Raw genomic sequence first — 27636 nt, forward strand, 5'->3', positions numbered from 1 at the left:
CTTGAGTAAGAAATTCGTTACCCTTAACATTCTATGTATAGAATGACTCTCGCGTCATGTCAAGACACAAAGTAGTGAATGACTCTCGCGATGCCAATGAACACCTAATCCCGCCCACCTCGATAGTGGCCTCTACTAATGATCAAGGAAGTTATTTATACTTGATATGTTGTCAATTGTATGCATGTTATGCAACATCCATAGATTAACCCTAGCATGTGAATTTAACAAAATCGGTTGGAAGTTAGATTAATTACATGTGAAAAAGCAATATAAATAAATATTACAAGATAATATGAAATATTACAAATTAAAAAAAATTATAGTGGACAAACAATCTATGTCATAAACATGCCAAAAGATTTTAGGAAAGAAATAAAAGAGAGAAAAGAAAATAAAAGACATAATGAAATTAAAAGAAATAGGAAACCAAATAAATTAGGAAAAAAAAAATAAAGAAAAAAAAAATAAAATTGAAAATTTGGAAAATATGAATTATATGGAAAATATGAGTTATGGAAAATATGTCGAATTATGGTGATAATACGAATAATAGTTGATTAAAATCCTAATTAGAAAAGTTACGTTAAAACGAGAAGAGTTCAGAGGCAGAAGCCATCTCAGAACAGGCGCAGCATAAGCCGCGTCCTCTGGAAGAGGCTCATTAGTTTATACGACTATTCTCGAGTTGGATTCTGACTGTGAGAATCAGACTCGCGGTTTGTTAATGTTCATTGGTTAACTTACATTGATTATTAATGCATAACTTGGATGTTAGTGGTTTAATCAGATTACATGCATCTAAAATCGTCATAAAGCGAGAAAAGGGAATCGAAACGGGATAAAACAATGGTTTACAAGTTATGGTTATTTACGATGTCGGATTTTACGAAGATTGAATTAAAACGGGAGTTGGGAAATAAAGGATTTAAAGTGAATTGGAAACAATATATAAAAGACGAATTCAGAAGACTTGATATGGAAGAAATCGAGCCTTTAAAATCCGGGTTTGAATTAATGACGAAAACCCGCAAATATTGATTATAAGGGATTTAGGTCGAAAAGGATTGGAAAAGGTTTGATAAAATTAAGGAACGAAAACAATTTGTCGAAATAAGAAGAAAAGAAGACAAAAAAAAATGAAAGAATGAACGGCACAAAAGTGTAGAAACCCGAGGGAGAAGACGAAGTGCAGCAACTGATGGCCGCCCCTGGAAGAGGCGTAACAGATGTTGCGATCCTTCCAGAAGGCGCATTAGTTGATGCGATCCTTCTCCACGCCAGATCTCTACTGTTTCGTAAAAAAGGATTTAAAAGATGATTTTAAAAGAAGATTTTAGCATGTTTATAATGTAAAAACGTACATAATAATTATTACAAAAATAAATAAGATAAAAGATGGGTTTACACCCTTAGAATTACATGTTAGCCTCACGAGATTAACTAAAATCGTTTTTTTAATGGTAACTCGACTCGATCTATGCAAATATGAAAGTGCCCTTGAAAAAGGATTTTAAAAGATTGATTTAATATACTTATTATGTAGTGGTCAAATTGGCCGGTCTATGCAACGTGACTGGCACCCAGAATGATCTGGGCTTATGTGGTTGCGTAGAGCAAGCACGTAGGCGTCGATCAGCAAGAGCGTGGTCTTAGAATTCAAAGGGAGAAGAGAAGGGCGGACACTCGCGTGAAAAATATGTGAGGCGAAGGCCTCTATTTATACTAATCACGAGGTGGGGGTTTAGGAAAGAGGTATGACTAAATTCGGAAACAAACAACCGACTTAGGTTGAAACACAGAAACTTGGACAAAAAGAAAGCCTTAGAAGACGCGCAGTAGGTGTTACGTACCACAGAAGTGGCGCACCTACTACTGCGTACTCTCTTGGGTAGTTTCCTTCTGGGCAAGAAAGCGCGTTTGACAGCCTGTCGTATTTTAGGCATAACTTTCTCTAAAAGACTTGGATTAAGGCATAACTTTCTCTAAAAAACCTCGAAAAACGGGACTAAAGATCGGGTTGTCATTTTAGCGAAATGAAATGCACATTTTGCAATGTAAACTTAAGTTTAGCCTAAAGAAGTGACATGATACTCAAAATGAGATATAATCCTAACATTTTAAGACATCCTAACCTTAGGTAGACAAGCACATTGCTTTTTGACCCGGGATTGACGATTTTAGAAAATGGAAACGATTTTTGACCCGGATTCCAAATGTACTCTAATTACTGCCAAAATGACCGTAATGACACCTAGATGACAACCAAGGGGTAGGCACAAGTGTATGAGTTACCTTTTATTAACCGATTTACGAAATGTCATAAAGTCACGACATATGCTAAACATGCGGCTCAATCATCACTGGGTGTTTGGCGGGAGGTGCAGAAACGAGGTGTCTACAGAGTCCCCTTTTTTACTAAGGCTTGGACAAGGCAATAGTGGAAGTATAGCCCTGAGGTCAATCGAAGATTACAACCTGAAGACTATGGCGACGCGAGGCGGCTCAAGGGGTCTGAAGACCTGTCGACTTCCGGGGAGGGTCGTTTAAAGTCCATTGGTCTACGTGGGAAAGCTCGCCAGCCATAAGAAGAAATCATACCCGAGACTTCTTTCTTGAGATGTTTCCGGAGGTGCGTAGTAGGCGGGGATAAGACCTAAAAGATAAATAAGGATTGTGCTATGGTGTGGGGCCCTAAAGGAAAACATTGCCGGGAAGGAGCCCAAATATAAGTTCAACCTAAGGGGTAACCAAGGTTTGGGTTAAGGAAGTGTGATCCTAATGGATAAAAATGGTAGAAGTGTTTGAACTCTAGGGAGTTTGGGAACCTAAAGAGCTGGGTGTATGAACATGGGTGTATGAACCTAAAAAGACAGACTGGTATGGAAACTTAAAGGCTTATGAACCTAAGAGGAATTGGGATCCTAAGGTTAAGTTTAGGAATTAATGGGTTACTAATTCTTATTTTGAACGCATGCGTCCAGGCTTTCTAAGAAAAAAAGGTGTGAGAACTTCAAAAGGATTTATGGGTTTATAAACATAAGGACATTTGGTATGAGAGCTTTCAAGTTAACGAACCTAAGGGAAACTATTTTGGGATCTAATAATCTAGGGGTAGAAATCCTAACTTTGGGTTTACACACCTAACGAATGAGGCTCTGGTTTGGGAACTTCGTGGGGAACGACACCTTTGTTGAACTCCGTGAGGAAACAATAATATTGAGGGTAGCAGGACGTCGGTAGAAACTGTTGGAGAAGAGGCAGGACTTTCTGAGAACCGCAAGGGACAGAGGCAGGGCTTTCTGAGAACCGCCAAATAAATAATCAACTTTGTAGAAGGCAGGACTTTCCGAGAACCGCGGAGTAATAATTAACTTTGTAGAAGGCAAGTGATAAGTCCATTTTATATATACTTTTCTCCCATATTTAGCTCGGTTTTATATTTAATTTGCGCTCTTAGGAGCGATTTATTGAGCTAATATCGTCTTTGGTAGCATTCTTGTATTTTATTGTCGTATGTAGGAATTGGAGCGGTTTTCCGTCATTTTCTTACGCTTTGGCAAATCCCGAGTAAGGCGGAGCTAATTACGAGTATTTGAGCTAAAGATGACGAACCATATTATTTGGTGGACAAAACAAATAAAATGAAGCTCAAAATGAAGATTAAAGAGCAAGCTTAGGATTCCATATTGAAAGAGGCATTAAGAGCAAAAATTGGATTCCTTGTGCTAATTAATCAATAATTGGAGGAAAATTAAGAGTATGCTTAGGATGCCATTTTGGATTCCATATGAGCATTCAACCGGAGGAATTAAGGAGCATTAAGACATATCATTGGATTCCTTTGCAAATTTTACTCCCTTATTTCACACACTTAGGCATCCAATTTTACACAATTTCCATCATGTTCTAGTTCACAAAATCGTCTAAATTTCAGATTAGTTTTAGTCATTAGGTTAGTTTAGATTAGTTTAGTTTTTATGTTGTTTACATTTCCTTTAAACATTTCAAGTAATAATTCAATTTCCATTGCAAGTTATTTACATTTCATTCCTTGTTCTTCATTCGCAAGTTCTTCCATTATCAAGGTAATTTCATTTCTTGCATGACTTTTATTATTCATTTGTCATTAGATAATTTACATTATGCCAGAGTAATTTCCTTAGTCTAGGGATTAAGGAAGTCATGCTAAATAACTAATCACAATTGTTAAAATGAGATGTCACGATAATAAAATAGTTTCTATAACATGTTTGCATTATATTGTTTAATCTTTGGTTATTGGCCGTAATCATGGATTAAGTTTGTTAATTCATTCTATAAGTCGAGAGGCACAAAATTGAATTAGACTAGGCATGTGTAGTAGGACGACCTAGTCATACCGAGAGTTCTCTAGGACCCGGTCTATAGTTGATACTAATATCGAGAGGTAGGTGTGTTTAGCCTAAACAATTTAACATTATCAATGCATTTCAAAATTAACATGATTAATTAGTAATTTTCATGTGTGACCCGATTTCCCTAGATGCTTTCTTTATTATTGTTCTCATTTTATTTGCATAACCAACCAACCAACAACCGATAAACCGACCTCGATAGAATTCAATCCATACAAACTTGTTTAGCAAACTCCCGTCACCTTGTGGTTCGACCCCAAGCTAAACTCTTACTTCTCCCCAAGCAAGAAACCATATCCCATCAATTGAAATATCCTAAAACAAGCTAAAGCATAATGATTTATAACCCGAAACAACATGTGCATAAGGGTAATGCAAAAATCATGGATGAGATTTACATGACGGCGTAGCATGAATGACTTCTAATGAACTTTTCGGCCCTTGCATGATCTTTTTGACTTTGGACTCTCACGATTCACTCGTTACTCATTTATATGTGACATGATTTTTTATGTGAGTGGCACTCACTTATCCTCGACTCATGAAAGTGTGACACCCTCATTTATTGCGGAAAAGTAAACACGTAATTCTAGAATAAAACTGCATGGATATGTTTGTAATAGGTTCATTATAGTAAAAACCTGTAATTTTTAAAACCTGAACCTGTTATAAAGATATCCAAAAGGGAAGGTGTCAAACATGCAAGGTCAAAAATAAATCTCATGAATGAAATATCGCTAAAGTCGCGAAACAAAGTTATACAAACCAAATATGAGAAAGGGAGACATATGTCCCTAAAATGTATGTGACATAAAAAGGGTTTAAGGGTCACAATAAAATAAAGCCAATCTAGGTCCCAAGGTTACTTTGCTCGCTAGCTCGTCCATGTACCCCATATATGCATCACCTACCCGTCATTCGCATTTTATACAAATACGAAAGCCACAGTCAGTGGGGAGTAACTCCGAGTTCTCCCAGCCACGAAATGTCATAATTAATATAACATGTAAACATAAAAATATGAATACGAATCACACAATGCCTTAGCATATAGATGCTAGACAATCGTGCTTATCATGTGAACAACAATATAACAACACATAGTCTTAGCATGTGAATACTAGACCGACTCATACTACACTATCATGTGAATCACATAACATCCAGGAATCCAAACTCTATCAACCATAGCCGGCTTGTATCTCACCTTCTATGATTCATAGAATCATCAAACAAGAAAGGACAATATATCAAAGACAGGCATAAGTTCTTAGTCCCGTCAATAGTCACTCTGTAACTCGAGTCTATACCACGAGGTAGGGAAGGTAATCGAACCGGTATCTTGGCTCAGAGGTTCTATCAAAACATGGCCAAGACACAACACAACCCTAGCCTAAAATCTGCGCAGACCTAGACATGCGGATACACACCACCGCACCCAAGACCCACAATTTTTCTAAAACAAAGTGAGTACCCTAAGGAGTCCACCAAAGGGTTGGCTAGTACTTAAGCTGACCACTTACTCTCAAAATAAGTAACGAGGTCATGCCCCAACTTGGATATAAACCCACCAAGTCAGGAACACAGAGGCTATTAAGCAGTGAACATATACTCGTCAAATACTATAAAGGCCTATCTATGATGAAGGCCGAAATACTCACCTAGGACCTAGTCCCAGCTAGTCCCAGCTTGAATATTTTAGCCCACACCACACAAGACAAGTAGGATACCCAATTAACCATAAGAGGGGCAAAGAGTCCAACTTACCATCATAAATACTAACATTCTGTCATGTGAAAGGCTATATAAATGTCTATTCAGCAGACAATCCAACCATATCCTCAATGTCATCAATAACCAAATTATATCTAACCATCAATATCATAGTCCATGAGAATAAACTACAATGGCTAAAGGCAAACAAGACTCAAGCATAAGGCATCCAAAGCATCCAACAACCAACATGTGAAATGATAATTACAAATATCAAGGCATAACATAAAACCTCCAATAACAACCAATCTTACCTCAAAGACAAACCCTCGACCCGAGTCCCGCGACGGGTCATCGGTCAAATCGAGGCTTACCGGTTTAAACCTAGTTTGACCAAACTCGTTCGGTCAATCTGGCCCAGCTCAGAGTCTTTGCCTACTTTGGCCCAAATCATAAAATTTATCACAATATAATTCTCATGCTATTTCTAATTTCTATCATGTGAAAAACGAAAGTATCACATTATCAATCACCTAAACACTTAACAAACAACAGGCACAACATTAACTACTAATGTGACATTAATTCGTCGAGTAACTCGGAATAGTTACCTTACGCTAGCAAAGAGACAAGTAATAACTTGAGAAAACTTCTAAAACCCAAAATTACTCGTCATCTTCAACCACATATGAGCCACCTAGAATAATTATGTGAAAGGACGATAGTAACGAATTATCGTTATATAAAATAAGAGACGGAAATTAATTTAATTATATTTTAAATAAACCAAACTAGCGTCAAAACAATTTATAGACACGGCTCAAAAGTTATTATGACAACCTCAAACTCGGCCTAACCACCAACTATACATGGCCTCAAACTCGTGACTTAGCTAGGCCACAGCTAGGCCACAGGGAGTCCGACACGACCACCACCCGACTACCCATAGCCACCCTTCATCCTACTTCATAGCCTGACCCAAAAATCAGTCCAAAACAAAACCCAAAAGATGCCTAAGTTCGACCCCAACTCCAGTCCTCAAATGCAAAGTGAAAACCCACGATGACAGCTCTCGTCCCTGCCCAAAACAGAGTACCAATCGTCCCCTTAAGACTCCATTCTCGCGCCTAAAAACAGTCCTAGCTGAGCCATCTAAGTCAGCATTTAAAACGGTTTTAGAGCGGAAATCCACAAGTATAAAGCAACTCAAAAACAGTCCCTAAAGACTACAAAAATCGCCCCAACACAGAGTCCAAATCAGTCCAAAACAATCCCTTCATGTCAGTATACACCGTCTCAACTATAAAACACACCAATTATCACCCAAAACAATCCATACATGTCAGCATACACCGTCTTAAATATTCCACTTACTAGCTAGCATCCCAAATGATCCCTAGAGGTCAGTATACACCGTCTCAATCATCTCCACATATCAGTATACACAGTCTCAACTATACAACTGACTAATTAACATCCATAAGGATCCCTATATATAATTATACCCCGTCTTAATTATAAAACAGACTAACCAGCATTCGAAATAAACATATTTTACAAGTAATATTGAGTAACCTATCATTGTTACCTTTTTCCGATTGAACTAATCATTTATGACTAACAAATCTTCTACCAGCCCGTCTAACTCAGCACTTACAACCGTCTTATAATAAATAAAGCTGAAAGTATAAATTGGGTTTGTAAAAATACATGACGAAAATGAATTTTACTTACAACGGATTGACGAGAACGACGAGAGGAGCGCTATGGAACAAAAATAGTTGAAAACGGATAAGGAACGAAGCACCGACGTCGATTAACAGATCAATTTCAAAGAAAAGTACGAAAAGGAAGGAAAAAGAAGGAAGAAGAAGGAAAGAGAGAGACGTGAGGGAGTGAAAATGAGACAGCAGCCTGCTAGCCTGCTATTTATTATACGTACGTTTCTTCGTCGTTAAGTAATTTCGCTCGTTTTTAAAACCGTCTCGAGTTAATAAAATCGGTTTTAGTGAAAGTTTCAGTAATAAAACGGAATCAATAATAAATAAATTTAATGAGTGAAAATAAAATAAACTCAGCTAGTTAACGTAAATAATACAATATCAGCTTGAATCGGAATTATTAGCGATTTTTACAAAACTAACGGATATTAATAAAAATTGCTAATTTAGTGAAATAAGCTCAAAATAGCTAATTGGACGGTTTTGTTCCCAAAATCCATCTCGGGTTCACTTAAAACATCTTTCATAAGGACTCGTAAAGAAACGGAAATTATTAAATAAATAAACTCGAACTAACTTCAATAAATTCGAACTAACTTTAAATAAACTTATTAATGATTATTAAAATTAACGTATCGAATCATGATGAAATTAATTAATTAGCTAAGCATATATATATATAAATCGTTAAATGATGTAATTAAATTCAAAATAGCAATTAAAAGAATTTTATCCAACTTAATAAAATACGGGGTGTTACAATCACCCCATCTTTTAAAAAGTTTCGTCCTCGAAACTTGAAAGTATAAATGAAAGGTTATAAAAATAAAACTGAAATTGGAATCGGTAACCAAAACATTTAAAAGGTCACTTATCGTAAGAATCAAAATTCTTTCCAAAGTTTCAAATAAAATTTTCCGATGAACCGATTCTCATCAAAGGAACGGAAGTGCTCTCGTTGCGCATTCAAGAACATCACATTCCAAATCAAAGATAAGGTCAAAAAGCAAATTATTTGTATAAATCGAAAATCAAAATACTTTCAGAAACATAAATGAAAAGTTTTCAAAAGTATAAGTCTCATTCATGGAACGAAATTGCTCTTGTTGTGCACACAAGAACGCTAACCTTCCAAGTCAAAGACAAATTTAAAACCGAAAATCACTCGTCGACAAGAGTAGAACAAGTTATTAAACGTTTCTAATAACGAGTTCTAACATCCGATCAACGTTAAAATCAAAAGAAAAGGTAATCTACTCAAATTTTCTTTTGCAAAAAGCCAAAATAGAAATAAAGGTTTCACTTTTAAACCCAATTGGGGGTCAAATCCCTGAAAGTGTAACATTAAACTTTGATAAAGAAGTCATAAATAGATCAAAGTTAATAGAAATTGGACAAAACTTAACGAAAGCTCGGGTCTAGTAATTAAAATTACGATAAATGAGTTTATATTCAAGGAAGGAATAGGGAACTAAATCAAATTTTCATTTTCAAACCTTTAAAAATAGGTTAGGTTTGCAGAAGTGACCTAAACTTTTAAGAATGAATCGAAACTAGGAGCTTGAAAGTTTAGAAATTGTACCAAAAAGGAAAGTAACTTAGATAGCATAAAAACAAAGTATGTTAAGAGAGCTCAAACTTAACCAACAAGAGAGCTATAATGACTTTCCTAGGGATAAGAACTGAAGTCAAATTTACAAGGATGTCAAAGATAGAGTTTCACAAGATACGAGTGTCAAACTTAAAGGAGGAGCAAGATGAAGCGAGGAAAGGAGGTATGAACGGTAACGCTTATGATCGAAGAGAAAGGGAATTTAGACAACAAGGAAACTTAAGCAACATGTCAGGGTGTGAGACTAAAAGAGTCGGATCATAAAGATAACTAGTTAACAACCAGTAAGAGATATTAGAATTAGGAAGGTATTCAAGACAAGGAAATAACGAGTAAACTTTTATATTTAAGAATCAAATCCAACCAAGGTATGAACGAAAGGGAGGAAAACGATTAAAGGTATGAAAGAGGATTTTAAGGCTTAAACCATACGCTTCCTAAAACTTAAGGTTCTCTCTAACAAGGTCACGCCTATTAGGGTATTGTACCTTCATGACAAAACGACCAAATCCCAAACAAGGGTCAAGGTAAAATAAATGCTCGCTTAAGGGGTGATAAATCGGTTAGATACTTCTTCCACCTATCTTATCACATATTAGGATTTCCCTAAAGCAAATCTACCACTCAAGTATAAAAGCATCTCTTTATCTCAAGCACTCGACACAACCTCAATGTTTTAAAAACCAAAGAATCAATTGACAAAGACTTCTCAACAAAGTTCTCAAGAAACAACTAATATCAAATCACATCCCCAATCTATACGGGATTGTTGACATCTAAAAATGGGTTTTCTTCCAAATTCATATTCTAAACTTATCTCATGTTTACTCCTAAGGTGACGACGCTCAACCTACTAAGCTTTCAAATCCCAAACATAAACAACAAAACCAAGTTCTATAACTTTAATCACATAGGCAACTCATTCCTAACACAAAGAATCCACCAATCGATTATACTTACTTTGTCAAGGAACTAGGTATAAGAATCACTAAGTATGTATCATCACCTTACCTAAGTCTTTCTAACATCACGACTTCTCAAAGCCAGGGTTAAGGGTCAGACACAAACAATCTCCTCAAAAGTCGAATTTTCCAACCAAGGTCCATATTCCTCACAAGAAAGAGTACTATCTAATGGCGTTAAGGGAGGATAAGCAAAGAACAAAGGACAAGTTAGGAGTACAAGCGTAGCTTTTAAAGTAAAACAGAAGGGAGTTTAGAAGGAGGATAAGCACCAAGAGATTAAGAATAAGGCGAGATACAAAAAGAACGAGAAACATCTTCAAGGAAGTAGAAGCATTCTTCAAAGGTTGAACAAATCTTCAATCCTCAGCAATAGGCACTAAATCTTGATCTTCGTAAAATATAAGTGTCCTTTCAATAGAACGGAGATACTCTTGGCGATCACTCAAGAACATCAATATTCCAATTCAAAGACATAAAAATACATTTTTACACCAACAAATGATAAAACTAATTATCAGACGTCTCCAATAACAAGCTTTAACACTAATTGACGTTAAAACCAGTGAAAAACATTAAAATATTTTCAAAACCTTTAGTTCAAATTTTTCTTTATAATAAGGGTAATAACTCCATTAGCTATAGATAAGCTCACGGTCATTGATCCAGGAACGCAACAATTATTAAATGACAATCAACAAACAGGTTAGTACCTAACAAAGAGCAAACACAAAGAGACTACAACATAAGGTCCTAAGTCTACCCATCTTACCCATCTCTCAAGTTTATTATTTTAAGGTCAAGTTATTTATATTGGGGTGCACAAACGTGCGTCGGGAGCAAATATGCTCTGATACCAACTGTGACACCCTCATTTATTGCGGAAAAGTAAACACATAATTCTAGAATAAAACTGCATGGATATGTTTGTAATAGGTTCATTATAGTAAAAACTGTAATTTTTAAAACCTGAACTGTTATAAAAGATATCCAAAAGGGAAGGTGTCAAACATGCAAGGTCAAAAATAAATCTCATGAATGAAATATCGCTAAAGTCGCGAAACAAAGTTATACAAACCAAATATGAGAAAGGGAGACATATGTCCCTAAAATGTATGTGACATAAAAAGGGTTTAAGGGTCACAATAAAATAAAGCCAATCTAGGTCCCAAGGTTACTTTGCTCGCTAGCTCGTCCATGTACCCCATATATGCATCACCTACTCATTCGCATTTTATACAAATACGAAAGCCACGATCAGTGGGGAGTAACTCCGAGTTCTCCCAGCCACGAAATGTCATAATTAATATAACATGTAAACATAAAAATATGAATACGAATCACACAATGCCTTAGCATATAGATGCTAGACAATCGTGCTTATCATGTGAACAACAATATAACAACACATAGTCCTAGCATGTGAATACTAGACCGACTCATACTACACTATCATGTGAATCACATAACATCCAGGAATCCAAACTCTATCAACCATAGCCGGCTTGCATCTCACCTTCTATGATTCATAGAATCATCAAACAAGAAAGGACAATATATCAAAGACAGGCATAAGTTCTTAGTCCCGTCAATAGTCACTCTGTAACTCGAGTCTATACCACGAGGTAGGGAAGGTAATCGAACCGGTATCTTGGCTCAGAGGTTCTATCAAAACATGGCCAAGACACAACACAACCCTAGCCTAAAATCTGTGCAGACCTAGACATGCGGATACACACCACCGCACCCAAGACCCACAATTTTTCTAAAACAAAGTGAGTACCCTAAGGAGTCCACCAAAGGGTTGGCTAGTACTTAAGCTGACCACTTACTCTCAAAATAAGTAACGAGGTCATGCCCCAACTTGGATATAAACCCACCAAGTCAGGAACACAGAGGCTATTAAGCAGTGAACATATACTCGTCAAATACTATAAAGGCCTATCTATGATGAAGGCCGAAATACTCACCTAGGACCTAGTCCCAGCTAGTCCCAGCTTGAATATTTTAGCCCACACCACACAAGACAAGTAGGATACCCAATTAACCATAAGAGGGGCAAAGAGTCCAACTTACCAACATAAATACTAACATTCTGTCATGTGAAAGGCTAAATAAATGTCTATTCAAATGAGACAATCCAACCATATCCTCAATGTCATCAATAACCAAATTATAGCTAACCATCAATATCATAGTCCATGAGAATAAACTACAATGGCTAAAGGCAAACAAGACTCAAGCATAAGGCATCCAAAGCATCCAACAACCAACATGTGAAATGATAATTACAAATATCAAGGCATAACATAAAACGTCCAATAACAACCAATCTTACCTCAAAGACAAACCCTCGACCCGAGTCCCGCGACGGGTCATCGGTCAAATCGAGGCTGACCGGTTTAAACCTAGTTTGACCAAACTCGTTCGGTCAATCGAGCCCAAATTTCGAGTCTTTGCCTACTTTGGCCCAAATCATAAAATTTATCACAATATAATTCTCATGCTATTTCTAATTTCTATCATGTGAAAAACGAAAGTAACACATTATCAATCCCTAAACACTTAACAAACAACGAGCACAACATTAACTACTAATGTGACATTAATTCGTCGAGTAACTCGGAATAGTTACCTTACGCTAGCAAAGAGACAAGTAATAACTTGAGAAAGCTTCTAAAACCCAAAATTACTCTTCATCTTCAACCACATATGAGCCACCTAAAATAATTATGTGAAAGGACGATATTAACGAATTATCGTTATATAAAATAAGAGACGGAAATTAATTTAATTATATTTTAAATAAACCAAACTAGCGTCAAAACAATTTATAGACACGGCTCAAAAGTTATTATGACAACCTCAAACTCGGCCTAACCACCAACTACACATGGCCTCAAACTCATGACTTAGCTAGGCCACTGCCTAGGCCACAGCTAGGCCACAGGGAGTCCGACACGACCACCACCCGACTACCCATAGCCACCCTTCATCCTACTTCATAGCCTGACCCAAAAATCAGTCCAAAACAAAACCCAAAAGATGCCTAAGTTCGACCCCAACTCCAGTCCTCAAATGCAAAGTGAAAACCCACGATGACAACTCTCGTCCCTGCCCAAAACAGAGTACCAATCGTCCCCTTAAGACTCCATTCTCGCGCCTAAAAACAGTCCTAGCTGAGCCATCTAAGTCAGCATTTAAAACGGTTTTAGAGCGGAAATCCACAAGTATAAAGCAACTCAAAAACAGTCCTAAAGACTACAAAAATCGCCCCAACACGAGTCCAAATCGGTCAAAACAATCCCTTCATGTCAGTATACACCGTCTCAACTATAAAACACACCAATTATCACCCAAAACAATCCATACATGTCAGCATACACCGTCTTAAATATTCCACTTACTAGCTAGCATCCCAAATGATCCCTAGAGGTCAGTATACACCGTCTCAATCATCTCCACATATCAGTATACACAGTCTCAACTATACAACTGACTAATTAACATCCATAAGGATCCCTATATATAATTATACCCCGTCTTAATTATAAAACAGACTAACCAGCATTCGAAATAAACATATTTTACAAGTAATATTGAGTAACCTATCATTGTTACCTTTTTCCGATTGAACTAATCATTTATGACTAACAAATCTTCTACCACCCGTCTAACTCAAGGACTTACAACCGTCTTATAATAAATAAAGCTGAAAGTATAAATTGGGTTTGTAAAAATACATGACGAAAATGAATTTTACTTACAACGGATTGACGAGAACGACGAGAGGAGCGCTATGGAACACAAATAGTTGAAAACGGATAAGGAACGAAGCACCGACGTCGATTAACAGATCAATTTCAAAGAAAAGTACGAAAAGGAAGGAAAAAGAAGGAAGAAGAAGGAAAGAGAGAGACGTGAGGGAGTGAAAATGAGACAGCAGCCTGCTAGCCTGCTATTTATTATACGTACGTTTCTTCGTCGTTAAGTAATTTCGCTCGTTTTTAAAACCGTCTCGAGTTAATAAAATCGGTTTTAGTGAAAGTTTCAGTAATAAAACGGAATCAATAATAAATAAATTTAATGAGTGAAAATAAAATAAACTCAGCTAGTTAACGTAAATAATACAATATCAGCTTGAATCGGAATTATTAGCGATTTTTACAAAACTAACGGATATTAATAAAAATTGCTAATTTAGTTAAATAAGTTCAAAATAGCTAATTGGACGGTTTTGTTCCCAAAATCCATCTCGGGTTCACTTAAAACAACTTTCATAAGGACTCGTAAAGAAACGGAAATTATTAAATAAATAAATTCGAACTAACTTCAATAAATTCGAACTAACTTTAAATAAACTTATTAATGATTATTAAAATTAACGTATCGAATCATGATGAAATTAATTAATTAGCTAAGCATATATATATAAATCGTTAAATGATGTAATTAAATTCAAAATAGCAATTAAAAGAATTTTATCCAACTTAATAAAACAAATCAGAAAAACACCAATTCACTCCTTGACCACCCTTACTTTACACACCAATAGACCCCACATAAGTCCACCTATCACCGCCGTATAGATAACGCCTAGAAAGCTTATACTCCCACCTTTCCAAGGAGTCTAAAAACATCTCAAACCGACCTCGTTTGCTATACCAAACATCGACTGAAAGTCACCCCATTGCAAGTGTTCAAGCTCTAGCCAAAATGTCGTGTTTAACAAAAAAAAATTATTAAAGGTTGTGTTTCACAAACTTTTTTTTTAAAGGTAGTGTTTGGAAAAAAAAGTTTTTTAAAGGTTGTGTTTCACAACCCTTTTTTTTTCTTCATTTCTCTTTTCATACTTTTTCACATCTTTTCTTTCTTTTTTTTCTTTTTCCATCATTTTTTCATTCATCATTTTTTTCTTTTCTTTCATTTTTTCTTTTCATTTTCTCTTTCACTTATTTTTTCAAGAGCATTAAGACCAAGATCAAAATGATATTTAAAGATGAATCAAATCCCAAATGAGCATCCAAACACAACTACTCAAAGTACTAGCTCAACAAGGTAACCGATTTTTATATGTAGCTAAGGATAAATCTTGTGAAGGGGTTCAAAAAGGTAATTATAATCATATGAATGGCTCCAAGATGCTAACAATAAATGAATGCAATGCTTATAAGGAGATGAAATCAAGATCATACTTGTGCGTTATTGATGTAACACACACCATAAGGAGACCTACACTCACCTACGTGAGACCGAAAATGGAATGCAGCGGCCTAGGAGGGTCCACCTTACCATATTGTAGCTTGCCAAAAGTCAATATCAAGCCTAATGGTTCAATTTTGATCTTCCACCTACTATATTAAGACATCCCCATGTAGCAATTATCCATCAAATAAGAATAAATCTTTATAATATAAGTTATCATTAGGATAAGCAAGAGGGCATAAGAACAATTTACATGACAAAATTAGGCTAAATGGAGCATAAGAAGCAAAAAGCAGCACAATTTTCTTCCACTTTTCAGATTTTTCCTAAATGCAAACTACACTACAATACAAATGCAATCCCTCCCAAGCTAAACACAACATTGTCCTCAATGTGCTAACATGTAATCCAACCAAAATGACCGAAAAAACGGTTTAAAGCACATGAAAAGCAAGACAAGAGGTTATATCTAATGGGTTGCGAGAAATGTAAACTAAAATGCAAAGGAAAGAACACTTACTATACCAGCTAGCCTCCCCCAAGCTAGTATGTATACGGGGGACTCTTCCAATCATCAACAGTTTAAGAAAAGGGCCAGAAGTTGAATCCCTTCCTTCCAACTCTTGAAAGTTTGATGAAGGAAAGATGTTTGCAAGTGATTTATCGATTTTCTACGATTTTTTTTAAAAAAAAAATTTTTCCGGAAAAAGTTGCGTCCCCGATCGGGGTTGACCAAGTCTTGCCGTTTTGACTTTCTTCTCCGTATTTATTTTAGCTCCTCCGTTATTGAAAATTACGACCTCGAACGCGGTTTCTTGCATGGGGAAGCGTGCATTTCTTCTTTGAGCCTCCTCTTCTTCTTCCTTCACCTATAAATCACAAAACAAAACACCGTCAAGTCTAGTAATTTTATTTCTAAATCTATGAAAACATTTAATTTGCGAAAAATTAAAAACAAAAACAAATAAAAGCTTGGGTTCCCTCCCAAGAAGCGCAAATTTAAAGGCTTGCTAGACTTGTTTTTCCTAAAGTCACGACCATCTTCGTCTTTAAAAAAAACAAGTCAACGCCCTTAGAAGTTGATCATATTCCTGCGCATGAGCCATACACAAGCATATGTAAGCAATTGATAAGATATAATTATGCATGAAAGATCAAATGCAAGAAAGGATTTATCTTATCAAAATGCCCATGAGAGATTTCAAATAGAACCACCGTACTACTCCACTCGTAAGCAAGAGATGGAGCATCATGCTTAAGACCATAAAATAAACCGTTAGTGCAAATATTATAATCATGAACGGTCTCAAATTGGTGGTATGAAAACTCTAAGTGCTAGGACTTGTTAGTTATTTAGACCATATTAATACTCATCTTATGATATTAAAATTACAAATTAATCTAAAATGGTCTAATCTACATGCATGCAAATAAAAGTATAAAAGATGGTATTAAACCATCTTAAGACAAGGAAATCCTTACATTGTATAAGGTAAGTTATGGGCACAACTCAAGGACTCCTTCCTTGATGTTGTTCTTGAGCTATGAAAATGGATGATCCTCCAAGACAACACTACTACAAAACTTGTTATGGACATCAGTAGATGGACATCGGATTATCTGGAAAACCGATGTACATAACATGCACATCGGTTGTTTGCAAAAACCGGATGTGCATATAATTATATGTACATCGGTTGCGTTAAAAAACACATGTCCATTTTTTCTGATTTTAAAGGGCATGTGATATTTAATAAAACCCATGGCAATATAAAAGTCATGGACATGGAACATTGCATTTAACCGATGTGCATCTAAACTGAAAATTATAGGCGGCAAAAATATTTGCCTCACCGCCATCACTTATAATTTCGACTACATACATTCTTCCCTAAATCCTCTCCCTCACTCTCACTCCCAAACCCTAACCCCCAAAACCCCATACTCACTCTCCCTCCCTCCGGCTACCAACCCTATCTTCAACCCCGTACTTCCTCCTCGTCCTTAGCATACATTCTTGCCTTACTCTTCTCTGTTGTCTCCACCACCATCCGCTGCGGCACCGATTTCTCTTCCACCGCCACCGATTTTCGTCTCATTTGTTTGTATTTCTTACCAGATTTCCTTGTCTCTCTCTATTCACTAGTAGAAAAATATTTTTTTGCGATTCTCTATTTGAGGCGTTTTAGCCTAACCGCAGCAAATAACAAATTTTTTTTTTAAATCATATTGCTATTTGCGGCGTTCAAGTTTAAAAACGCAGCAAATAAAGAAAAGGGGTTTGCTAAACGTTGCCCCTAGTTTTGCTAAACGTCGCCCCTAATTTTACTATTTTGCCCTTTGCTACTTTATACGCCATCACTTACTTTATTTTCATTTCCGTGTTCAAACTATTTCCGCTTCAAAACCCGCTTCAAAAAAACAAGAAATTCAAATCCGCTTGAAAAATAAAAACAAAAATCGGGGGGAAAAAAAGGCAGAAAAACGGGACAAGAGGGAAAAAAATGTAGATTAGTTAAATGATTATAGATTAGTTTATAGGGTGACTTAGGATAGGTAATATGTGACGAGATTAGAGCCAAATTTGTATAGATCTACGAGATTAGAGGGGAAAAAAAATCGATTTGTACCCGGAAAAAAAAATCGAAAAAAAAAATCGATTTGGCATACTCTATCATTCAGTCCTCTCTCAGCTGTGACCCTCTATACCACTCCCTCACATAAAAACTCCCTCACATAATCTCACAAACTCACCACGGCATACTCTATCTTTCAGTCCTCTCTCACAAACTCACTCACCACGAAAAAAAACCTTCACCTCGACACCTCGTCATCTCGCCGGAAAAGCTTGAAATCGACCTGTCGTCATATTATTTGAATATTAGGTATGTAAAATTATGTTCTATGGTTTGCTTTTTCTATTAATTGCAGTGTCGATTTTTAGGTTTTATGTTTGTTTTGGATTAATTATTGTAGTCAGGGTTTATATTTATTTTCGATTAGTTCGAGTGTTGATTTTCGAAATACAATTCGATTAATTTTTAGGGTTTATGTTTGTTTTGGATTAGTTATTTTTGTTAGGGTTTATATTTATTTTCGATGAATTAATTAGCTTTTATTCATTGATTACATTAATTTTCGATCAAACCCAGCTTCGATTTTAGCTCTTTAATTCAAACCCCAGATGATTTTCCCATTATACATGTTTTTTGGTTCGATTTTTTTACAATTTTTTGGAGTTTGAGTAGAAAGATTGTATCTTTTTTGTAGTAACAATCAATTGTACCGTTTCTGCTTTCTGCGTGCTGCTATTTTTATCACTACATGAACTGTAATGCAATTTTCAGACCTCAAATGTTCTTTCTGGATAAACTATGTCTGACGAATCTAATTTGAACTGATACTGATGCATTTTGCTTTACTCTTGGTATGATTCAAAGCTGCCCGTTCAACAAGGATCTTGAAATTTCAGTGAGTATCTTCACTTTTGGGCTTTTGGAATTGTTAAACAAACTTTTAAATAACGTAGCTGACCGTAGGTGCTATTTATACCTCATGAGTCATAGCCCCAGTTATGTTCCATCTTTGCAGATTATCTCAGCTAACATAGCTGACCGTAGATGCTGCTATTTTTATCGCTACATCAATATAGAGGTATGCATCAGCAGCTGAACCTCCATATTCCATCTATTCTTTGTTGACGTTTCAATATTCTTCGTTCAAGACAAAGATAAGGCCTTTAGTAATATAAGCTGAAACTTATTCTTAACGACTATTGTAATGCATTGGGTCATATAATTAATATGAAGGAATTGAGAATTCTTTTTAGCCCAAATACTTATTTGGCTATTACTTCGAAGGATTATTCAGGTGAGTTGTCCTTTTATTTTTGTGTTATTTCTTTGATTCAATTGATTTTGAGCCATCTTATTTCGATTGTTGATTATGGGTGAGTTGACTAATTCTATCGACATTCTCAAAGGCTCTCGACTTCGCTGGGGTTTATGCAAACTGTTTCTTGTTCGGTATTCTTCCTCCAGCCATGGCTTATATTTTCAAATCGAGGGGGAAACTCAGGTACCTCGACATTTTATACTTGACACTATCATTAAGCATGTAAACCTTAACTTTATGAGGAGATATAAAATAATTATTTTGTTGTTTTTCGAGTTATTCCTGGTATCTTAAGGCTGTAGCTTTAATGGAAAACTGAGCTAGATTCCGTGAATGTGCAGGTCTTCTCTGCCAGGTGGAGATATGGTGCTATTTCTTCTATTTAGCGTTGCAGTAATGTTTACTGGATTCCTAAAATATCTGTACTATCCCCGCAAACGCCTCACATCGTGTTTGAATTGGTGCTATTGTCTTAACGGAGAAACGAGAGGTACTTGTTTTTATACCTGTTTTTCATCACTGCCCCTTTCCCTGGTTCTGTTTTATTTCCTTTCGCTATACAGGGAATTATGATATAGCAGCATCAAACATGGTATTAAATTTCGAATTGAGATTTGATCTTGGATTCGATCATTCATGCCAAACACTATTAGATTGACTTATCTCTAAACCGAGTTTGAAGAAACAAGCGTTTGAATTTTACGCTCACTTTGGACTTGAGTATCGTATATGTGGCCTAAATGTATATCCTTTCTTTTTCCAGCTGCTTGTAGTACAAGAAAATAGTGGCAGGTTACGAGGAACTGGTATCTGGAAGGTCCCTACAGGTGTTGTTGACGAGATAAAGTGCTAAAGGTCTTTATGCCACTAAATTCGATGTCGTATAAGACTATAAGGCATGTTGTTAATCTCTGTTGGATTGATGAACATTCAGGGAGAGGATATATGTGTGGCAGCAGTAAGAGAAGTTAAAGAAGAGATGGGAGTAAGTGCTATCTTAATTAAGTTCATCCCCTTTAAACCAAAGAGAAGACACTAGATTTTTCTAATACATCTGTAACTCTTCAGATTGATGCAGAATTCATCGAGGTAGTAGCATTCAGGTAATATTTATACCTTTTTCAAGAACGTTTACATATAGCATCGTTACTATGTTCCAGGCTTTTGAACATTTACATTCAGTGTGCTAGTAGAGATAGATACGAGCTCATTTGAGCTGCACCGTGGATGTGCTTAAGATGCGATTGGACAACCAGACTCAAGCTCGTCGACCTTTAAAATTGAAGCTCAGGAGGTTGTGTTTTTGCCTAGATAAAGAGAATTGACTGAATTGTAATTTGAAACATATCCGTATAAGTTCGATCCTAGTTCATTTGGATCATTATTCATTAAAAATTTCGATGAAGGTGGACATACGATGCTATGAAGTATAGATTAGGACAGACGAGTGTCCAAGAGGCAGAAAGGTAGTATTTTTTTGACTAACTAACGATTTTGCAGTATAGATTAGGACATACGATGCTCCTCGACTTTTCTGCTCCTCACATTCAGGTGAGTGTATTGCTAGTAGTTGTGATGCTTAAAATACAATAATGTATGTGTCTCGTTAGTTATATAGGATCTTCTATGTTGATATTTTGTTTTCTCGTGAACTTTGTTGTGTTGAACCAGATTCTCTTGGTAATATGCCCAATAGGAGATGAGCAAATCTGAGGCTGCCAAGTAGTCTTATCTCTTCGGCCTTTTTTTTAAACAATTAGTCAGTTTACATATCGGTTTATATTTTTGTATAGGTTAGTCGTCTAAGTAAATTTGACACATTATGTAGATGAAATTTTTTTGTAATTGGCTTTGGATAACCGATTGATTGTATACAGATATTTTTTGTTGATTATGGAATCATTTTGCATTGTCATCATGTGTACGACTAATATGGGCAACAACGTAATATTTTTTTTTATAAAAAATAATAATTATAGACATCGGATTTTTGCAAAAAACGGATGTCCGTTAATCAAATAGACATCGGTTTTCCTACAAATCCGATGTCCATTAATCAAATTGACATCGGTTTTCCTAAAAATCCGATGTGCAAATTTTAATGGACATCGGTTTAAAATCCGATGTCCATTAATCCACAATGGACATGACCAAACTCTACATCGGTTGTGTATCCGATGTCCATATTGAGAAAAGTCCGATGTCCATCACAAGTTCTGTAGTAGTGCAACTAACCACCAAATAGATGGTCTCCTAAGGATACACCCAAGAATCAACCCAAAAACTACTAAATTACTAACTAGGTAAAATTAGTAGTAAACCTTGTTTGTAATATATTTGATGTACTAATAAATATTATTACTATGATAATATTATTAGTTGATAATTATATGTGTTTTTAGATGAATAAGATGAAGAAAATAAGAAGGAAAATTGGTCTCTTAAGGAGGAAATGGCAACCGGTTTTTAGGCTTATAAATGGACCAATTTTACTTCAAAATTTTCAACCTTTTGAAATGAGGTGAATAGTGGGGTATTTATAGCAAAAATATGGGAACAATCCTTATTGGAAAATCCACTATAAAGGACACTTGTATGTCCTCAAAAAACCGGTCCATATGGACTACTTTTGGTCCATTTTGGTTTTCGACATTTGTCCCACAAATGCTTATAAGTCTTATATTTAATTATCTTACATAATTAAATATTAATTTAATTATTTAACACTTAAATAATATAAATTAACTACCAATAATTACTTAACTATTAAGTAATCATAAGACCATTTTATTAACATACAATGTGTCAATATTAACCCATTTAGCTAATTTTACAACCTGTTGTAAAATTTAATAGCTAATTGATTCCACCTCAAAACATATACACATATCGTATAAAATTAATTAATTAACAATTAATAAATAAATTATAATCATTTATTATTTAAATATCACATAATTAAATAATAAATCTCCTTGTCCCGAGTTCGTAACCCGTCATCAAATAATACATTTATGTGACTAACTAAAAGTCAAATAATACAAGGAATTAATTATCTCATATCTCATACAAATAATTAATTTATTCTATTTGGCCGTCATCCTATAGGTGTGACCTGGGATCAGCTGATCACCGCCATCACACGACATTAATGTCAAACTCTAGTCAGCCAATCATTGCCGATTAACGATGAGCAGCTGACAAATAAATAAATAAATCCCTGATATTCCTTTTACGAGATTTATTATGTAAACGCACTTATTGTGGAGGACACTACTCCAACAATCTCCCACTTGTCCGACACAAGTGTGCGTTACCAATTCTCTTGTCCAATAATATCTCCCATTCAATGCAAGATGTCTTTCAGGTCGTTCTTGCACGTGATCATATCATAAAGTGGTTTCCTCGATCAGGAGAATGACTGTCAGACCGGATAATCTACTATAGATCGCATCCGAGCGTGGCCACGCATTCACAGTCATCTCTCCTCGAGTGGCCTTGAGATAAAATATGACTTAAAAGGACAATCCCGTTGACCTATTTTCTTCATTCGATACAGATCACAATGACCCAGTAAATGCTCATCGGCCTCCTTTTACGGTGCGACCTAGAACAAAAACCAAAGCCACCGGAAAACCGTACCAACTCAGACAAATAGTCACCAGTCTAAAGAATTGACTCAAAGGAATAAATAGAAATCCTTGCCACGACCTAGCAACAAAAGGACTCTATAAACGGTAACTGCCCGACAAATTGTCTCACAATATGCCTATGTAATCGACCAGTCATCACTATGACTATATGACAGTCGAACCTGTCATCTATCGCCATACAATCTAGTCACTCCGAGACGTCACCTCATTAAGTAACTAGGGAAAAAATACAATGTTAATCCAGTTCACTTAATAGGGTTCGACATTGTCTTTACAACCTATTTGGAGAAAACAAAGTATATAAATTCAGACATAAAACTGAATATAACGACAAATGCAACTTATCATATATGAAATAATAAATACAATATTTTGATTATTACATATCATATAATTTTACAACAGTTCTGGCATTCGTCTCAACCCCATCGAAACTACATGACTATCATGTTTAGCTTGAGACAAAGGTTTGGTTAAAGGATCAGCGATGTTGTCAGTTGTCCCAACCTTACAAACTGTAATTTCTTTCCTTTCGATTAAATCTCTAATTACATGAAAATTCCTAAGTACATGTCTAGATTTGTTACTAGACTTGGGCTCTTTTGCTTGAAAAATTGCCCCACTGTTATCACAATAGAAAGTGATAGGATCCTCGGCGGTAGGAACTACTTTTAGTCCCTCTAAAAATTGCCTAATCCAAACAGCTTCCTTTGCAGCTTCAGAAGCTGCAATGTACTCAGCTTCCGTTGTAGAATCAGCAGTCATAGACTCCTTGAAACTTCTCTAGCAAACCGTCCCTCCGTTCAACAAAAAGACAAAACCAGCCTGGGATTTCAAATCATCCCGATCGGTTTGGAAACTTGCATCCGTATAACCTCTTATACGTAATTCAGATTCTCCTCCGAACACTAAGAATGAATCTTTAGTCCTTCTCAAGTACTTTAGAATATTCTTGACGGCTATCCAGTGACTCTCACCTGGAGTTTTATGAAAACGACTCGTCATACTTAAAGCATACGAGACGTCAGGACGAGAACACATCATAGCATACATGATCGATCCAACAGCGGAAGCATAGGGAATCGATTTCATGCGTTCAATATCCTTAGGCTCAGTAGGACACTGTGACTTACTCAAAGTGATCCCACTGCCCATAGGTAGAAAACCTCTCTCGGAGTTTTTCATATTGAATCGGTCAAGAATTTTATCGATATAGGCTTCTTGACTCAATGCTAATATCCTTTTGGATCTATCCCTATAGATCCGGATACCCAAGATGCGCTGAGCTTCTCCCAAATCTTTCATTTGGAAGTGATTTCCCAACCACTTTTTAACAGAAGCAAGCATATCAACCTCATTCCCAATGAGTAATATGTCGTCCACATAAAGAAGTAAGAAAACAACTTTACTCCCACTAAACTTCATGTATAAACATGGTTCCTCAACACTTCGAGAAAAACCATTCTGTTTAATAACATGATCAAAATGATGATTCCAACTCCTTGACGCTTGCTTAAGACCATAAATGGATCTCTTAAGTTTGCATACTTTGTTAGGATTTTTAGGATCTACAAAACCCTCAGGTTGTGTCGTGAACACTTCCTCTTCCAGAAACCCGTTCAAGAAAGCGGTTTTGACATCCATTTGCCATATCTCATAATTATGAAATGCAGCAATCACTAACATTATCCGAACAGATCTAAGCATAGCAACTGGTGCAAAAGTTTCATCATAGTGTAAACCATGAACCTGAGTGAAACCTTTTGCCACCAATCTAGCTTTGTAGACATCTTTATGTCCATCCATGCTGATTTTAATCTTGAATATCCACTTACACTGAAGAGGTCGAACATCTTTAGGTAAGTCAACCAGGTCCCATACCTGATTATCGTACATGGAATCCATTTCGGATTGCATGGCCTCGAGCCATAGCTTAGAGTCATAACTCGTAATAGCTGCTTTGTAGGTCTTTGGTTCATCACTTTCTAAAAGTAAAACCTCATAGTCACCATCTTCCTCGATAATACCAAGGTATCTATCAGGCTGGCGACTAACCCTTTCTGACCTCCTAGGTTCAACAGGAACAATAACCGATTCACACGTAGAAGGAACATCTTCCTGCACTGTCACATCAGTTTGTCGCTCTTGAACTTCATCAAGTTCAAATTTGCTCCCACTCTGTCTTCTAGAAATAAACTCCTTTTCTAGAAAGACAGCTTCACGAGCAATAAACACTTTATTCTCGTTACTATTGTAGAAGTAATATCCACAAGTGTCCTTAGGGTAGCCTACAAAAATACATTTTTCAGAACGAGGTGCAAGCTTATCTTCAGACTTGCTCTTGACATAAGCATCACAACCCCATACTTTTATGTATCGCAGATTCGGGACTTTCCCTTTTCATATCTCATATGGAGTTTTGTCAGTTGCTTTAGTAGGACTTTTATTAAGTGATTGTACAGCAGATAAAATGGCAAAACCCCAGAATGACTTAGGTAACTCTGTTTGACTCATCATCGATCGAACCATATCTAATAAAGTTCGATTCCTCCTTTCAGACACACCATTTAATTGTGGTGTGCCAGGAGGAGTTAACTAAGATACAATACCGCAGTTTTTAAGGTGATCTTTAAAGTCATTGCTTAAATATTCCCCACCACGATCTGATCGTAATGCTTTAATCTTCTTATTTAATTGGTTTTCTACTTCATTCTGAAACTTTTTGAACTTATCAAAAGCTTCACTTTTATACCTCATTAAGTAGATATACCCATATCTACTCATGTCATCGGTAAAAGTAATGAAATAGTCATAATTACCTCTAGCAGTGACTGTCATTCGACCACATACATCGGTATGTATTAAACCCAATAACTCACTAGCTCGAGATCCTTTTCCTTGAAAAGGTGAACGAGTCATCTTGCCAAGAAGACAAGATTTGCATGTACCAAATGATTCGAAATCAAAAGGTTTAATTACACCAGTCGACACTAGTCTTTTAATGCGCTTCTCGTTGATATGTCCTAATCGACAATGCCATAAATAAGATTGATCGGGATCACCTGTTTTGAGTCTTTTATTATCTAAATGATAAACATCATTGCAGGTATCTAGATTATAAATTCCATTGATCGAAATATAGCTTGGCTATATACAATCCCATTAAGGGAAAAAGTACAACACTTGTCTTTAATTACAAAAGAAAACCCTTCAGTGTCTAACACGGATACGGATATTATATTTCTAGATAGCGTTGGTACAAAATAACAATTATTAAGATGCAACTGCATTCCTGAAGCTAAACTAAGTACATAAGTTCCTACTGAGACGGCAGCTACTTTAGACCCGTTTCCCATTCGGAGATCGACTCCCTTGTTTAGCTTTCTTATGATTTTTAGGCCCTGCAAATGATTACACAAGTGAGAACCACAACCTGTATCTAATACCCAAGTTGTATTTGAAGCATAATTTATATCTATCATAAAAGATTCGGTTGAGAAATTACATGTCGGCTTCACAATGCCAGCTTTTATGTCATCCAGGTACTTTGTACAATTACGTCTCCAATGTCCCTTGTTATTACAATAATTACAAGTGTCTTTAAGAGGATTACATTTTATAGGTTTAGGCTTGGTAGAGCAATTCATATTTGCTTTACCTTTGCCCTCCACCTGAACGGGCTTCTTACCTGCGTTCCTCTTAAACTGCTTCTTCTCCTTCACGTTAATTGCAAGCACCTCTTTCCTTGTACTCCCACTCAATCCCATGTCCTTCTCTACTTGCACAAGCAGAGAATGGAGCTCATGTAAACTCTTTCTCATGTTTGTCATATTATAATTTACCCTAAATTGGGTAAATCCTTTGATGTGAGAGAGAGAGTGGAGCACTCGGTCCACCACTAGTTCGTCGGGGATTTTACATCCCAACCCCTCTAAAGTTTCCACGTACTCAATCATTTTAAGTACGTGTGAACTTACAGGTTGACAATCTTTGAGGTTAGCCTCAAAGAAACGAACTGCGGTGTCATACTGAATTATCCTCGGGGCTTGAGAAAACATAATAGAAAGCCTCGAGAATACTTCATGTGCATCGCGAAACTTGACACATTGCCTTTGTAAAGCAGGATCCATTGAAAAAATCAAAATATTTTTAATTGCAGCGGATTCCTTTTGATAATTTGAAAAAGCCTCCCTTACATCGGCAGTGGCCCTAGTACTAGGCGAAGGGGGAGAGGGATCGACAAGGTAGCGTAATTTGCCATCACCTGCGGCAGCTAATCGAAGTTGTTCCTCCCAATATTTAAAATTACTACCGTCGGCTTTTAATACATATTTGTCCATAAAAGAACGTAGCCATGAATCTCTAGCTATGGTGACGGTTTCACTAGTAGAAGTCATCGTGATTACTACAAAGGAAATAAAGGAAAGATTAACATTTATCGTCTAAAAATTTTTTTTAACTTGTGAAACTATTTTAACA

At 36.2% G+C, this 27636-nt stretch overlaps 1 long non-coding RNA gene across 1 annotated transcript; it reads left to right on the plus strand.

The window, feature by feature from the left end:
- The first annotated feature begins 19896 nt into the window (after window positions 1–19896).
- Window positions 19897–21132, plus strand: LOC141601943 (uncharacterized). The gene is made up of 4 exons (XR_012524372.1): window positions 19897–19994; window positions 20268–20350; window positions 20439–20489; window positions 20573–21132. It is a non-coding gene; the product is annotated as an uncharacterized LOC141601943 (long non-coding RNA).
- The last annotated feature ends 6504 nt before the right edge of the window (window positions 21133–27636 follow it).

The sequence above is a fragment of the Silene latifolia genome, chromosome 1 (assembly GCF_048544455.1).
Source record: "Silene latifolia isolate original U9 population chromosome 1, ASM4854445v1, whole genome shotgun sequence".
Classification (NCBI taxonomy): Eukaryota; Viridiplantae; Streptophyta; class Magnoliopsida; order Caryophyllales; family Caryophyllaceae; genus Silene; species Silene latifolia.